The 13,521-nt window shown below is 36.5% G+C and overlaps 1 protein-coding gene across 1 annotated transcript in view; it reads left to right on the top strand.

The window, feature by feature from the left end:
- The first annotated feature begins 904 nt into the window (after positions 1-904).
- The window catches only part of LOC149074660 (tyrosine-protein phosphatase 10D-like), a 403,111-nt gene continuing 390,494 nt past the window's right edge, over positions 905-13,521 (top strand). The window contains exon 1 of the mRNA XM_089247098.1: positions 905-1,194. The gene's annotated coding sequence lies outside the window, so the exon portion shown is untranslated. The remainder of the gene's footprint in view (positions 1,195-13,521) is intronic.

The following is a 13,521-nucleotide window of genomic DNA, read 5'->3' on the forward strand; positions in this document are numbered from 1 at the left end:
TAAATTCAATTCAGAATTGATGGAACCAAATTGATGGAACCATCATTTCTGAAACCATTCAGAATTGATTCTAAATGGTTTCAGAAATGATGTAAATTCAATTCAGAATAAATGTAAATTCAAAAAGGAATTAAAAAGTGTGTCTATGGTGTATTGGATAGCGCACTTGCCCGATATGCAAGGGAACCCGGGATCGATTCCCGGTAGGAGGAAAATCGCATTTCTTTCCAAATATCAGTTTCGGCATTAACGTTCAATTCAATTTCTCAGTAATGTAAATTCAATTCAGAATAAATGTAAAAATGGTTTTACAATTGATTAAAGTTCATAGAATTCCGGAACTGATGAATATTCAGAATTCTAGAATTGATGAAAATTCAGAATATACCAGAATTCACGAACTCATTCAAAATTCCAAAAATGATGAAAGTTGAGAGAGAGAGAATTGATGAAAATTCAGAATAGAATAGATGAAATTTATGAAAGAAATTTTTTCGTTACTGTCAGTGCGGGGCCCATAGGCGAAGATAGACCTGGAAGTCTGGGGGGGGGGGGCACGGTCATTATTTCTGGGGGGGAGGGGCAAGATGATGATGATGTCAGTTCATATATACATTAGATCAGTCAACTTTGCCTCTGCCGCTGGGGTGGGGGGGGGCCCGTATCTCCGCCCATGGCGGGGCCCCCAAAACGCGGGGTCCGATTCGACCGCACCTGTCGCACACCCCTAAGGGCGGCTCTGCAGCCTGCAGGCACTGCTTACGACTAGAAAAATGTTGACTACCTTTGATGCATGATCCGACAGAGACCCATTACTTCTTACGATCACCAATAGATGGCGATACGTACGACTGTTCGTTTTTTTTTTCTCGAAAAAATTGCATCCTGAAAGTTTTGATGATGTGCATTGTGTTTGTCAGTTGGCTGTTGAACTCTCAACAAGCGCGTTCTCCTTTAAGTTAAGTTAGTGATGTTTAGGTGAATAAATCCATCTATTTTGACAACATTTTTGGATATACATAATTACGTGCATTAACCATTTTCGCGAACATTCATTTTCCTAACTTTTGAACATGTGTAAACATTAGATGCCATGTGCTTATTATTTTCGTCTCATTTGCGACTGCGTGAACGTGACAATTTGCGACCGTGTGCATAATAGGAAGAGCGCGATCTATGGATTTTTATGAAAAGGTAAGAAAGGCAATAATCTTTCCTTTAATTTAATTTCTAAATCACGATATTTTTGAAGGCATTGCAATGAATTATTAAAATAATTGGTAGTATTTAGTATCACCGTCAAAAAAATTCAATGACTTCATGGCGAGAAAAAAATTGATCAAATAAGTAAGAGAAGAAATAATTGCTGTGTACCTGTTTCCAATTAATTTTTCGTAGCTGAAGCTAACAACTATCTCGTTGGAAAAAAAATGTTAGTATAATTATTTTTTTTCCACTAATTCTGAAATTATATCTTTATCTCTTTTATAAATTCTGAATTGATTTAATTTTAAATTTCTACCGATTCTGCAATTGTTTCTTTCGTTAATTTAGAATTTTCATCGGTTCTGCAATCATTTCTTTGATCAGTTTGGATTTCTCATTATTTCTAAATTTTCATGAAATTTCATAATTGAATTTTCATTTATTTTCGAACAAATTTTTTTTTCAAGTAAATCCGAATTTTCATTAATTCTTAAATCGTCTTTCATTGATTCTAAATTTTCATCGATTCTGGATTTTCATTAGTTTTTATTTAGTGTGTTGTGTAGATATTTTTCAGCACTCCTGTACTTTCTGTATTGTGTCACCAACCTGAATCAAGGATGAAAATTGTTCCAGTTTGTTTGTAAAAGTGTTTGCAAGATCATATGCATAACGTTTTGCATTGCAAATATATAGAATTTCTTCATGAAGATTTAAGGATTTCGAGTTGATCAAACCTTATCATTTCATAAATCATTTTACGGTCAAAAAAGATGTGAAATTGAGGAATCAAACAAAAGATAGTGATAGATTGAAACATATTTTTGTCGTGGAGTTGATATTGCAATAGGTGCATTGTACATGCTGTGTAAAGTCTATTACTGATTGGTATAACATTAAAATTTATATCTAATAGGGTTTGCTAATAATGGGCACTTCGGAAATAGTATGATGTGATTTAGGGAAAATTCTTTGATTTTCCAAAATTTTACCAAATATGCGGAAATCGGACCCTGTTGTTTGACAAGAACCCCTCCTGTCAAATCTGGGCCCTGTTTTCAACAAGTGGCCATATTCTCTCCCACTCGTTGTCCTTCGTAGCAAATAATACTTTCGTTCGTCGAGCTTCTTCCCATGGCACTTTTTATTTGTATATCAAACATTAAGAAGGGCATTAGATTAGCAGGTGAAAGCTGGATACAGTGGTGAAATATAGTGAATTCTGCTTTAAAGTTTTTTAAAAAAAAAAAAGTTTTAAGCTTCTAAAAAACCAAAAATCCTAATGAATAGGCCTATTAGTAAAAGTTGGGAACACGAAAATAAGCCGTACTTAGCAGTATCCACTGAAAATCGATCATAGGTTGTAATAGTAACATAAATCAAAAAACAATGCCGTCTTAACGCATGGGCCCACCCGGGCATCCAAGAGAAGGGGGGGGGGGTGGGTCACAAAAATAAGAATAGATTGAAATTTTCAAGAATTTGCAGGGTAGGGCGTCAGAAAAATCACTTGGCTCGGGACCCCATGATGCTCTGTCCCCCAAGATGGCCCTGTCAAAAAATCGTCATTTGTACTTGATGGGCCGTTCAAGTTTGAACCACCTTTATGGGGGGGGGGGGGTCGCGACAGGTGGTTGCACATGGCCCCGCACTCACTGTAAATTACTGAAACCTTTCACCAATTCTTAAATTAATTATGAATTTGTATCAATTCTGCAATTTTTTTTTCGTCGATTCTGGAATTTTCTTTCTGGTATCATTTTTTCATCTATTCTGTAATTACTTGTTTCATTACTTCTGAATTTTTAGTAATTCTTGAATCATTTCTTCCGTTAATTCACATCACTCTAACACATCAATTCTAAAATTTTCATTAGTTTCGATAATTCTCTCATTAGTTTGAAATTACCTTCAGTGAAGAATTTTTGTAATTTACATGTGTGTTTAAAATTTTTCATACGCCATTTTCTCAGCATACCTGTATATTCCGAAATAATAGATGTCCCCGATTCCCCTCCCCTACTTCATATACAGGGTGTCCTGTAAGTGTTTGTGGCCTTTATTTCATCAACCGTCCGTCATAGAGGTATATGATGCCAATTTAAAAACAATGCTCAAAAGACGTTCAAAAATTACCCTGCACCATTTTTGAGAGTGAAAATACAGTGTGACACTATATAATAATCATCGAGCGAATATAACCAAGGTTTATTGGTTTAATTTTTGAAGTTTTATAAAAGATCTTTTATAAAACTTTAAAAATACAACCAAAAAGCTGATCGATTGCATTAAAAACTTTAATAATAAAAGTGGTAAAGGTTTTATAGTGCTACCATAAAAGTTATTGGCTGCATTTTTAAAGGTTTATAAAATGAGACTTTCTATCTGTTGTGCATTTTCGATATAACCGGTACGATTATTGGTTGCATTCTTCAAGTTTCATAAAATAACTTTTATCAAACTTTTATAGTGTAATCCCGGCCATAGACTTTCAATTTCATAGAATCTAGAATTGTCGATCTGTTAGGATATTCCAGATTTCTATTTATTATTCACATAGTTTCAGCTCCACGGGCCACATCAAACGGTACCACTAGTTGAGCATGTATGCTTTATTCAAATTGTTAAATGTGTCTGGCGCATCGACCCACTTTCAAAATACCGTGGGCATGTACTACGAAATTCAGAAATTTTATTATAGACAATAAAAGCGCGCGCGAACTTTTAATACCAACAGTTTGCGAACAGGTTTTCCGCCATTGCCCAACTAATATAAAAAAAATGCATCCTCTATATGAATGTGAAGATTCGGCCTTGAAAAATGACTCGAGTTTTCTGGAGTGATTTCTCTCTCACGAGACTTGCAAGGGTCGTTAATTATTCCACATCAAATAACCACGTTATATTACTAGGGCTTTTCCGATTAATCGGGTCGGTTAATCAATCAGTTCTTATTCTCAGTAAAAAATTTTAGTTTCGAGTTGATCGACTCGATTAATTCGATCAAAATCTATGTAGAAAGTTTGTTATTCAACTTGATTTGTTTAACGAAACCGATTAGATGTCTTAAATTAGGTACCTATATAACATTTTAATGAGTGACTATATTTAAAAATATTTGAATTATTTTGATCAAATTTTTTGGCATGGGGCATACAATTCGACTCAGTGAAAACTGATGATTTCATTTTCAAATTGAGTTTGATGGGAGTTTTAGAAGATGACCAAAATTTATTGCCTCAATAAATTTTGAGGCAAAAACAAACAATAGTTTTTAGTATTTTTGAAAGCATCAACCCCTCTCCTCATAAGTAGAGATGGAACGAATATTCGGCTGCTATTTGGTGCGGCTGAATATCTAAATCTTGGCACAACAAACTAATTTTAAAAGATTATATTAATTGGAATTTCTCACAAATTAACAATTTACTGATATTTATTTGTGTGGTGCATACCTATCCCTTTCTGTGCGAGAGGTTATGTCGGTGAATTTTTAGGATAAGGAAAACATAACTGAAAATAGAATCCTACCGCAATAATGTGGAAGTGAGCATGAATTACGCAAGTTCACTAACTGAAAAATGAACCTTGACAAGAAACGTATTGAGCTACTGAGAGGGGCAAAGAACATCTAGAGAGGAAAAATTAATCTTATAAATTTTATGGTGCATTAATACTTGAGAGTAAATAATGGTTGACATTTTCTTAATTAGATGCAAAATTGTAACAAGTGTTGGAAAAAAAATGATTTTGTAAGTACAGTGATATCTCGGCTTACGAATGCTAACGAAGAAACCCAATCATCATCAGAATTACTGTCGCCATTTGAGCCCCTTTCCAATAAATTTTGTGAGGGGGCTGAGCCCCTCCAATAATTTCTGAAAAAACAATTTTATGCACTTTCCGTCACCTGCTTACGCGCTCAAGTCGTATATACGGGACGACCAACTTTCAGCCCTCCCAATGTTTTCTTCACGTCGGTGCCTCTGAATGTCACTAGGGCCCGGTTCTCATGTCCACCTCAGAATCGTTTTTCAGGTATACCTATGCTTCTCTTTCTGAAATTCTTCGAACCATTTCATATGAAATGAAAGGTTCAGTCAAAATAGAAAATGCATTTATATGAAGAAAAAAGATGGCCTGTTTTCAGAGCATGTGTTCTTTCAGTGCAAGACTCTTAGCATCAAGCTGAACAGTCTGGGAGATCATCTCCATCTACATGAATCAGACTCAGAAATGAGCTGATCAAATCACAAATGGATGGGGACACTTATGAACTCGATTGGGTTGTGTCAACACGAGCTTTAGTAAACTAAAGCAGGTGTTGTTTTATATGCTGGAAAATAAAGATCACCATCTCTCTCATCTTCCTGTTTATTCTCATTTATACAATTTTAAAGCTATTTTATTCATTTTAGCCTTCAACCAGTTTGTCTTTTTTATGGCATCCCTTGGTGTTTTAAAAAACTTATCTTTAAATTTTTGGCAGAGCTGAAACGAATCGAAAGATTTTCCATAGAAACCCATGGGAAATCACGTTCGGCTAATGAAGTGGTTCCGGAACAAATCATCTTCGTTACTGAGGTATCACTAATATTAAAATACAATATATCAATTAAATTTGTCAGTATCATCGCAACAAAAATCTTTTGGTTTTCTAGTTTTTAAATATTTAAATAAAAAAATAAAAATTGATATTAAAATAAAATTAAAATAATTCAACATTAATCATTTGGAATTACCAATAATTTTATTTTCAATTAAAAATGATAATTTTATTTATAATTTTGGTGAATTTTAAGAAAATTGATATTCTGCCAAGACATTAGCCGAATAATCGGCATTCGGCTAAATCACTATTCGTCCCATCCCTACTCACAAGTACCATTTGGGAGATGTTTTTAGGAAAACAGGCAACAATATATGATCAAAGTAGTTTCGAGATCCGTGACTAACCTAAAATAACCGATTTTTTAAAAAAACGTAATATAATGTCGAGTGAAGAAATTCCAGGTTTCGACAAAATATGTTCAGCATATTAAATTACTTCCAGCGGGGGAAGGGGGGGGGAGGGGGGCTTTAGTTTTTTAATCTTTTTACATTTGTTTACATCTGGCAAAGAGGCTAGTGAAATGAATTAAAAATATTTTTATAGCATCAATCAATATTATATAGTTAAGAAAAGTATTCGATTAATCGATTAAAAAATTCTTAATGACCAGCTAATTTTAATCGATTCCCATGTTATTACGTATGTAAAATTGATAAGAAATTAAATATTTTAAGAAATTAGCGATGGCGAAATAAAGACAGTGTGAAAATAGCTGTTGTTTCGGCTAAAAAAAGGTGCACTAGGAAACGACATTTTTATTTTTCTAATTCGGTCGTGGAGAAACGAATGCCGGATATAACGCGATTGCATTTACTGTGCTCAACGAACCGCACAAGGAAAAGTTTTTGGTTGCATTCCCATACGGATTTTCTGTGAATGGCCCATTGGTAATGGTCGTGCTTTTCCTGAAAAAAGACGCCGTAAAATTGTTTTATACGAGTTCTTACTATGCTTGACAGATCAGATATGTACGATACAAACTAACAGAACATCTGATTTGCATGATTCTGGTGTATTGCCATCATTTCTAATTTGATCTGCTGAGATCTGTTCACCTGTTTTGCCAGGATTGATTTTTGTTTTCATGTTCTCACTGTCATGGAAAGTACCTACCTGCCACTTTGTAATACAATAAAACCTCGGTAAATCGTCACTCCGGTCTCGTCGGGCTTTCATAGATCACAATGTTATCAAACCCTTGATTGCTCGTTGCTAACTTTGGTAAACTCGTCAGTCGTCACAATAGAAAAGTTTGTGAGAAAGAAACCTATGATTGATAACTCACGTTTAGAAGTGACCATAAAAGTCTTATACACCAAAAACGGAACAGCTCAAATAACGAAAGTGAGCACTGAGGAAGTTCATTTGCCTAACAGTTCTTTAAATGTTAGGGACTGTTCGAGCTGGACTTGATTTTTGTACGGGCCTCCACTAATTTAGGGCTTCAAATTTAAACAAAATAACATGGCGTGAAGGAAGAGATGTCCGCACATAGTAAAAGAGGAGGATAGAGAAAATGGCCGCGGAGAGGTTCTGAAATGGGGGGGGGGGGGTGAGGGTGTGATGATGATGATCCTTCTTTAAACGAAGGGAAAAAAGTGGCCTCTTTCGCCTCGCATCTCGAGTATGTGCGGTGTAGAACAAAGCAATACAATTGTTTTCGTCGCTAGTGTCTATTATGCAGACGTCGTCCACTGAAAGGCGACCTTTACGTACTCCATGCAGACTAGTGTGTTCGTAAATTTTGAAGAAATGGTGAGAAACAAAAATTTTGGAGAAGTATGAATCCAGAGGACCTGCGTTTATTAAGGACAACCCGAATGAAACATATGACAAAACTCGAAGGAGGAACTCGTGTTGTGAATAATATTTAATCGATAATTACTTGCCATCACAACCCATGAAAGGCATTTACCAGATTTTCACGTTCATGCGAGAAAGGGAGACCCCAAAGCCGGCAAAAAAAAGGATTTGGAAAAAAAAGTAAACAACCGTACTGCACTTGTGCAGATGAGGCAAGACGCGTATGATCCCATTTTTTCGGATTCAGTCGGTCGTTTGCTACTGTCGCTGGAAAAGATATTTTCTAGTAGACGACCATCTCCTTTCTGTGCAAATCAGTCTTGCGAATGCAGACAACTGTGCGGGACTTGTTCATCGCTTCCATGTCGCTTCCAGTTCACGACCGGCCTAAGGGAAATAAGCAACAGTGTGGAGATCGGGAGTAGTTTCGAAATCGGTGACTATAACCTAAAATAATCAATTATCTATAAAACGACAAGATCTGAGTTGAGAAATTCCAGGATATGACAAGTATGCTCAGCATATTAGATTGATTCGTGCGGGTGGCCAGAATTTTTGAATCTCTTCTTATATTTATTCACATCCAGAAAACAGATTTATGGCCATGAATAGAGGTCCCTGTCTGTATATGCTGATGTTTTTCTACTAGATCTTTGATTTGGCATCTCTCTTCCCCCTGAATCAGTGGTTCTCACCCAGAGGTCCGCGGATCCCTTGGAAAGATTTCCGGGGATTCGTCAGCTTGGATGAGAAAACAATGAACGCACTGCTTTCAAATTGCTATATACAGTATACAATTTGGAAAAGGGGTCCGGGCCTTCACTTCATTAGCACAGCGAGTCCCTGGACACGATCTTATTGGCACAAGGGATCCATGGAACACAAAGTTGAGCCGCTGATAAACTGAAATTTCAAGTAACGGTTTTGTTAATTGGTTAACCCTTTAATTGGCGAGCATTAAAATATCCAGGGGAGAAAAATTTTGAGCGGTTACATATTAATCAAATGAAATACCATGAGTGCAAAAAAACATGGCAAAACAATTGTAGATATTTAAAAAAATATATAAGCAATTGTTCTTCAGGGGGAACACCTTGTATTTATATGATTTACGTTGATTTGAATAGTTTTAAAATATCATTTATTGTTTGCCTACTTTTCTATTATTGTTGAAGAATGTACAGCAATATGTCTCCTCCACACACAGGAGTGGCTCAAGCTTACCTGCCACCCAGGTGCAAAGCCTCATGTGCCGCACCTAAAGACAACCCTGGTGGAAGAACTTCGAGAGGTGTTCCTGATTTTTTTCTCTTTCATTAAACCAGGGGTTCTCAACCGGTGCTCCGTGTGCACTTCCCAGAGGCTCCGCGGCGACTCGAGGAAAATAAAACAAATCAGTAAATTTGATAGATAAAAAAAAGTTGCAGGAGTCCGCCATTAAAATTACACACAAAAAGCTCTCTTGTCAAACAGGAATCCGCCATAGAAATTATATACTGAAAAGGGCTCCGCGAGTCAAAAAAGGTTGAGAACCGCTACATTAGACCAATATCGCGCTCACCATATTTATCGAGCAAGGTTCATGACCATATGTCCCGCTTATGAAGAAACTGTCCCGATTTAAACGAGGGTTTCTGGCTTTTTAGTAGGGGAGAACTTTACCGTTTTTAATCATTCCAGATAACTTAATCCACAAAACAGCATTTATTGAGCCATCACCACTTCCACTTGTGTAAGGATGCAAACAAACAAGCGTAAGATGATTTATAACAAGATTTTTATTGAGAAATTTATTTCAAACGGCGTTTCTCTGGCGCTCCAGGAACAGCACAATGTGAGAAACAAAATTCTTCCTTTGCCTTTATTGGATTGTTCCGGAAAAATTACTAGGTGAGGACACCAAAATGTATATATACACTTGCTCCTTGTGATGGAGTACAGAAGCAGTTTAGTACTGCTCCAAGGGGGGGGGGGGCAAATCCGAGGTGAAAGGGCGAAATAGTTTTTAAGTTATTTTCTTTATCAGGAAATAGTGGTTAAAATTGTGGGGGCGGAAGTGCCTAAAATAGATACCGCATGAGTAGAGATTTTGTCTCGAGTCACCCCTGATAGAGTAAGAATATTCTTGTTTCTGGCAGTTCAGTCCCAGCAGGCCCGTTGCCAGAAATTTCGTTCGGGGGGACCAAAGTGATAGAACAATAGATTTGGCCATCTTTTCCCCTTTTCGGTCATTTTCTCACATTTCGGGGGGGGGGGAAATCAGACCCCTAAGTTCCCCCCCCCCCCCCCCCCCCCCCGCTAAGGCCTTGAGTCCCAGGCAAGTCTACCTGTTCCCACAAGTTTTCTAAACATCTCCGTCGTCGAGGTATGACTCAAAAGCCGTAAATGTCATGTTAATTTTTGCTACTGGGAATTTTTTTAAACATTTGGAGTTTAACGAAAGTCAGCTGCCGCTCCCAACAACCTGTCGCCCGGGTGCACCGCACCCCCTTGCGCCCTCGTTTAAGCCACCCCTGTCCACACATGGAATTTCTCTCCAAAATGCAAGGGTAAAATATCGTTTTTGCTTGACTTGTCAAGAAATAGAAGACGCGTAACTTTGAGCCATTCTGCTGGTAATCATAGAAACTTCATCAACAGCTCACAAGTAAAAATCGAATGCTGTGTGATCTTGGTACAGCATTACATAATTAATGAAATATTGATATTTCGCTCACCGAAAAATATTGCCGGGAAATTGTCATCTGTTTTGGAATGTGTGTGCTTTAAACTATAATAGCAGTATTTGAAGACACCTAGACCTCTTGAGGTCATGATTGAGCCTTAAACAACCGTGGTGTGACAAAAATTTTCAAATTAATTGTATATTTCACCGGCAAATTACAGAATCCGGCATACTCTAAAGTGCCCGGTGATTTTCAGGCAAAATATAAAATACGACCGTACTTGCGATTTAGATTATTTTGAATAAAACATACATGGAAATAATATATATTTTGCTTTTTGATGTACCGATGACAAGTATATCTTAAGTAGACGCCCCGACTCATCTGGCACGCGTTTGCTTGCGACTTATTATCCGAACCCCCGTTACTCGCGAGCTCATCAAATCACGTATGTAGAAATATGAGCCTGCATTGAGGAATTTGATTCTCCTCTCTCAATGGTGGATCAACGCTGCTTGTGCACGTAATTTCCCTAGTTTGTAAGTAACGTGGATAAAATGGCAAGTCACGAAACAAGCAACGTGCGACAGTTGGGTCTTCCCGTGAAGTACGGGTATTCGAAGTCGGGGTGGGCAGGTTTTTGATGGTCAGTTTAAACCATCACGTCGAAAACCTCAAATATTTGCTTTTCAATATAAAATTCCCTTTGTAAAATACACACGTTAATGGCGTGTTATGTTTAAAGTGACTATGTTATGCAAAGAATAAATACTTGATACATATATATTGATTGTAAAATAATTTTTTTTATACTCTCTACAAAATTATTTTGGTCAATGTTTTTTTTCTTATAAACTATACAATTTGAATAAAGCATAGCATAAATGCTGAAGAAAAAAAAATTTACTGAGTTGATATTCAATTCAAGTTGGTTTTTGACCTGAAATTTCTTCAACTTCTTTCACCGTAGCCTATAGATTTAAACATTTGCGGTGTTCTTTTTATAACAGATAGTTGTGTTTAAGTACTCATATGTAATGTTGTTTTCTGTTATTAAATTATCTAGGTAATCATTGATACTTAAAACAATACCTTTATTGTGTATAACATTAGGATATATCTGTCAGACCAGACACGAACCAGGCTCTGTCCCTTCCGGGATGTAAGCCTTTTACCCGTGTGGGTTGGATCGTACTGGGAAGTATTAGAATATATATCGCAATCAAAATTCTTAATTATAGGACTAAAATGTCCTTTAATTTGACAGCGCTGGCTTGTACATGATGCTTGAGAAACTCCTGTAACTTATTCTTATTACAAAAGTAAGAATAACTGAGTTTGACTATGATGTGGTACATTTACTAGGCTAGTATTTATATGTATAATGCAATGGTTTTCTAGTTGAAGCTGTATCTAAACGTGCAAAACAATGCTTTGGGTATCAAGTCCTGCTATAGCTCTGCTTTGATTCTAAATACTCTTCAACTGGATGTATACAACCTGAGCCAAGAAATTTTTAGGTGAGAATAAATGAATTCAATATTAGTGTATTAGCAGATGCTGCTGAAAATTTTTTATATGGAATAAAGTTTTGGGCAGGTCAGAAAATTTAAAATAGCAAAATAGATATTTTTCCCAGTAATTATAATTCAAAATATAACATACTTTAATCTACTTTAAAAAAAAGTGTTTTATTATCTTAGGTTTTTGACAGTTTAAACCAGTTTTTTACGTTTGCCATTACAAAAATCTACTCCTGTTCCAAGTACCATTTTTTGTCGGTACATCAACAAGGTTCGTGTTAAGCTGTCACTCCCGAGTGCTACTCGAGTCGACGATGGAAACAGCCTTGTTATCAATAGAGCCCCTGGTGATCCAAGGCGGGCTCATCCGCCACTTTTGTGCGAAGATCTGCCGCAGTTATTTTCGTGAAAACGTCAATAATCTTTAGTAAATTGAAATTAAATTTTTTTTACTGTAAAATGCTATGATTGGGGGTCTTGGCTTATGTTTAGATACGCCAGCAATGCAAAAAAAAATTGTGATCCACATCCACACTTGACTCAGACACGTCAGATGCCACCTGAGTTGTCCGAACGCGCCTACGTTGCCTACTGGATGATGACTTAATATTGGGGAACCGTTGATCCTCGAGGCATACCTCCAATTGGAAAAATCATTCAAAAAGGTAGATTTAAAATATATATCATTCATATTGCAAGAGGTGGTAGTGTTTTTAAAATAAAACAGTTAACTTTTTATTCGGTCACCCTGTCCTAAAAAGTACAAATAGAAAGTTGTTGCCTTTTCTCTTCTGAGGCCAACAAAAAAAATTTCCATATTTCTGTGTTCATTTTCATTCATTGTTATAAGTGCAATATTCGTTCAGATATTTGAATTTAAAAAATAGCTAAAAACGAGGGAAAGAACGACAAACTAACGGAAAAGCTAATTATCCTGTTCTTTCCCACCTTTTAGCGGTATTTTGAATGCAAATATCTCACTTAAAAACATGGGGGTTTTTTTGCCTTGAGAAAAGACGGCAACAATTTTCTCTAACTGGGTTTTTTGGAATGGTGTGGCCAAATAAAAATTCAATTTTCTCATCACTAACTATATAAAGTAATAACTATACACAACTCCTTGCAATATGTATGGCGTATCTGATGACTTCTACACGTTAGGGGTCATTCAAATATTATGTCAGCATCAATGGGGGAAAGGGGTTTCGGATTTGCTGACTTTCGATGACGGGAGGGGGTGGGGTTTGAAGGTTGCTTACGTCATCAACCACCCATTTTGAAGATATATCTTCTAAGCTGCTGACAAAATTTTGCTGACGAGGGGGAGGGGGCCAAAAATCTGCTGACGTAATACTTGAATGGCCCCTTATTTGGAAATTTTTTTCTAATCAGAAGTATGCTTCTAGGATCAATGGTTCGCCGGTAATTTGCAGCCAAGGGACACCCTGTAGGAAACGTCAGCCCGTTTGGACAACTCGGGTGGCATCTGGCGGGCCTGGGTCAAGTATGGATGTGAATTACCAGGTTTTTTTTTACATAGCTTTTGTTTAGATACGTCAGCAAAAATATAACATTTTATATAGTATAAAAAATTTAATTTCAATTTACTATACACTATTGAGATTTTTACGAAAATAAGTTTTTTTTTTTTTAAAGATTAGACCACTTGAAACAAAAAAAGTGAAGATGGAGGACGATTATTCTGCCCAGT

This window comes from Pholcus phalangioides, unplaced genomic scaffold (assembly GCF_987345545.1).
Source record: "Pholcus phalangioides strain wild (caught in Gottingen) unplaced genomic scaffold, Ppha-v1.0 ptg000017l_1, whole genome shotgun sequence".
Lineage (NCBI taxonomy): Eukaryota > Metazoa > Arthropoda > Arachnida > Araneae > Pholcidae > Pholcus > Pholcus phalangioides.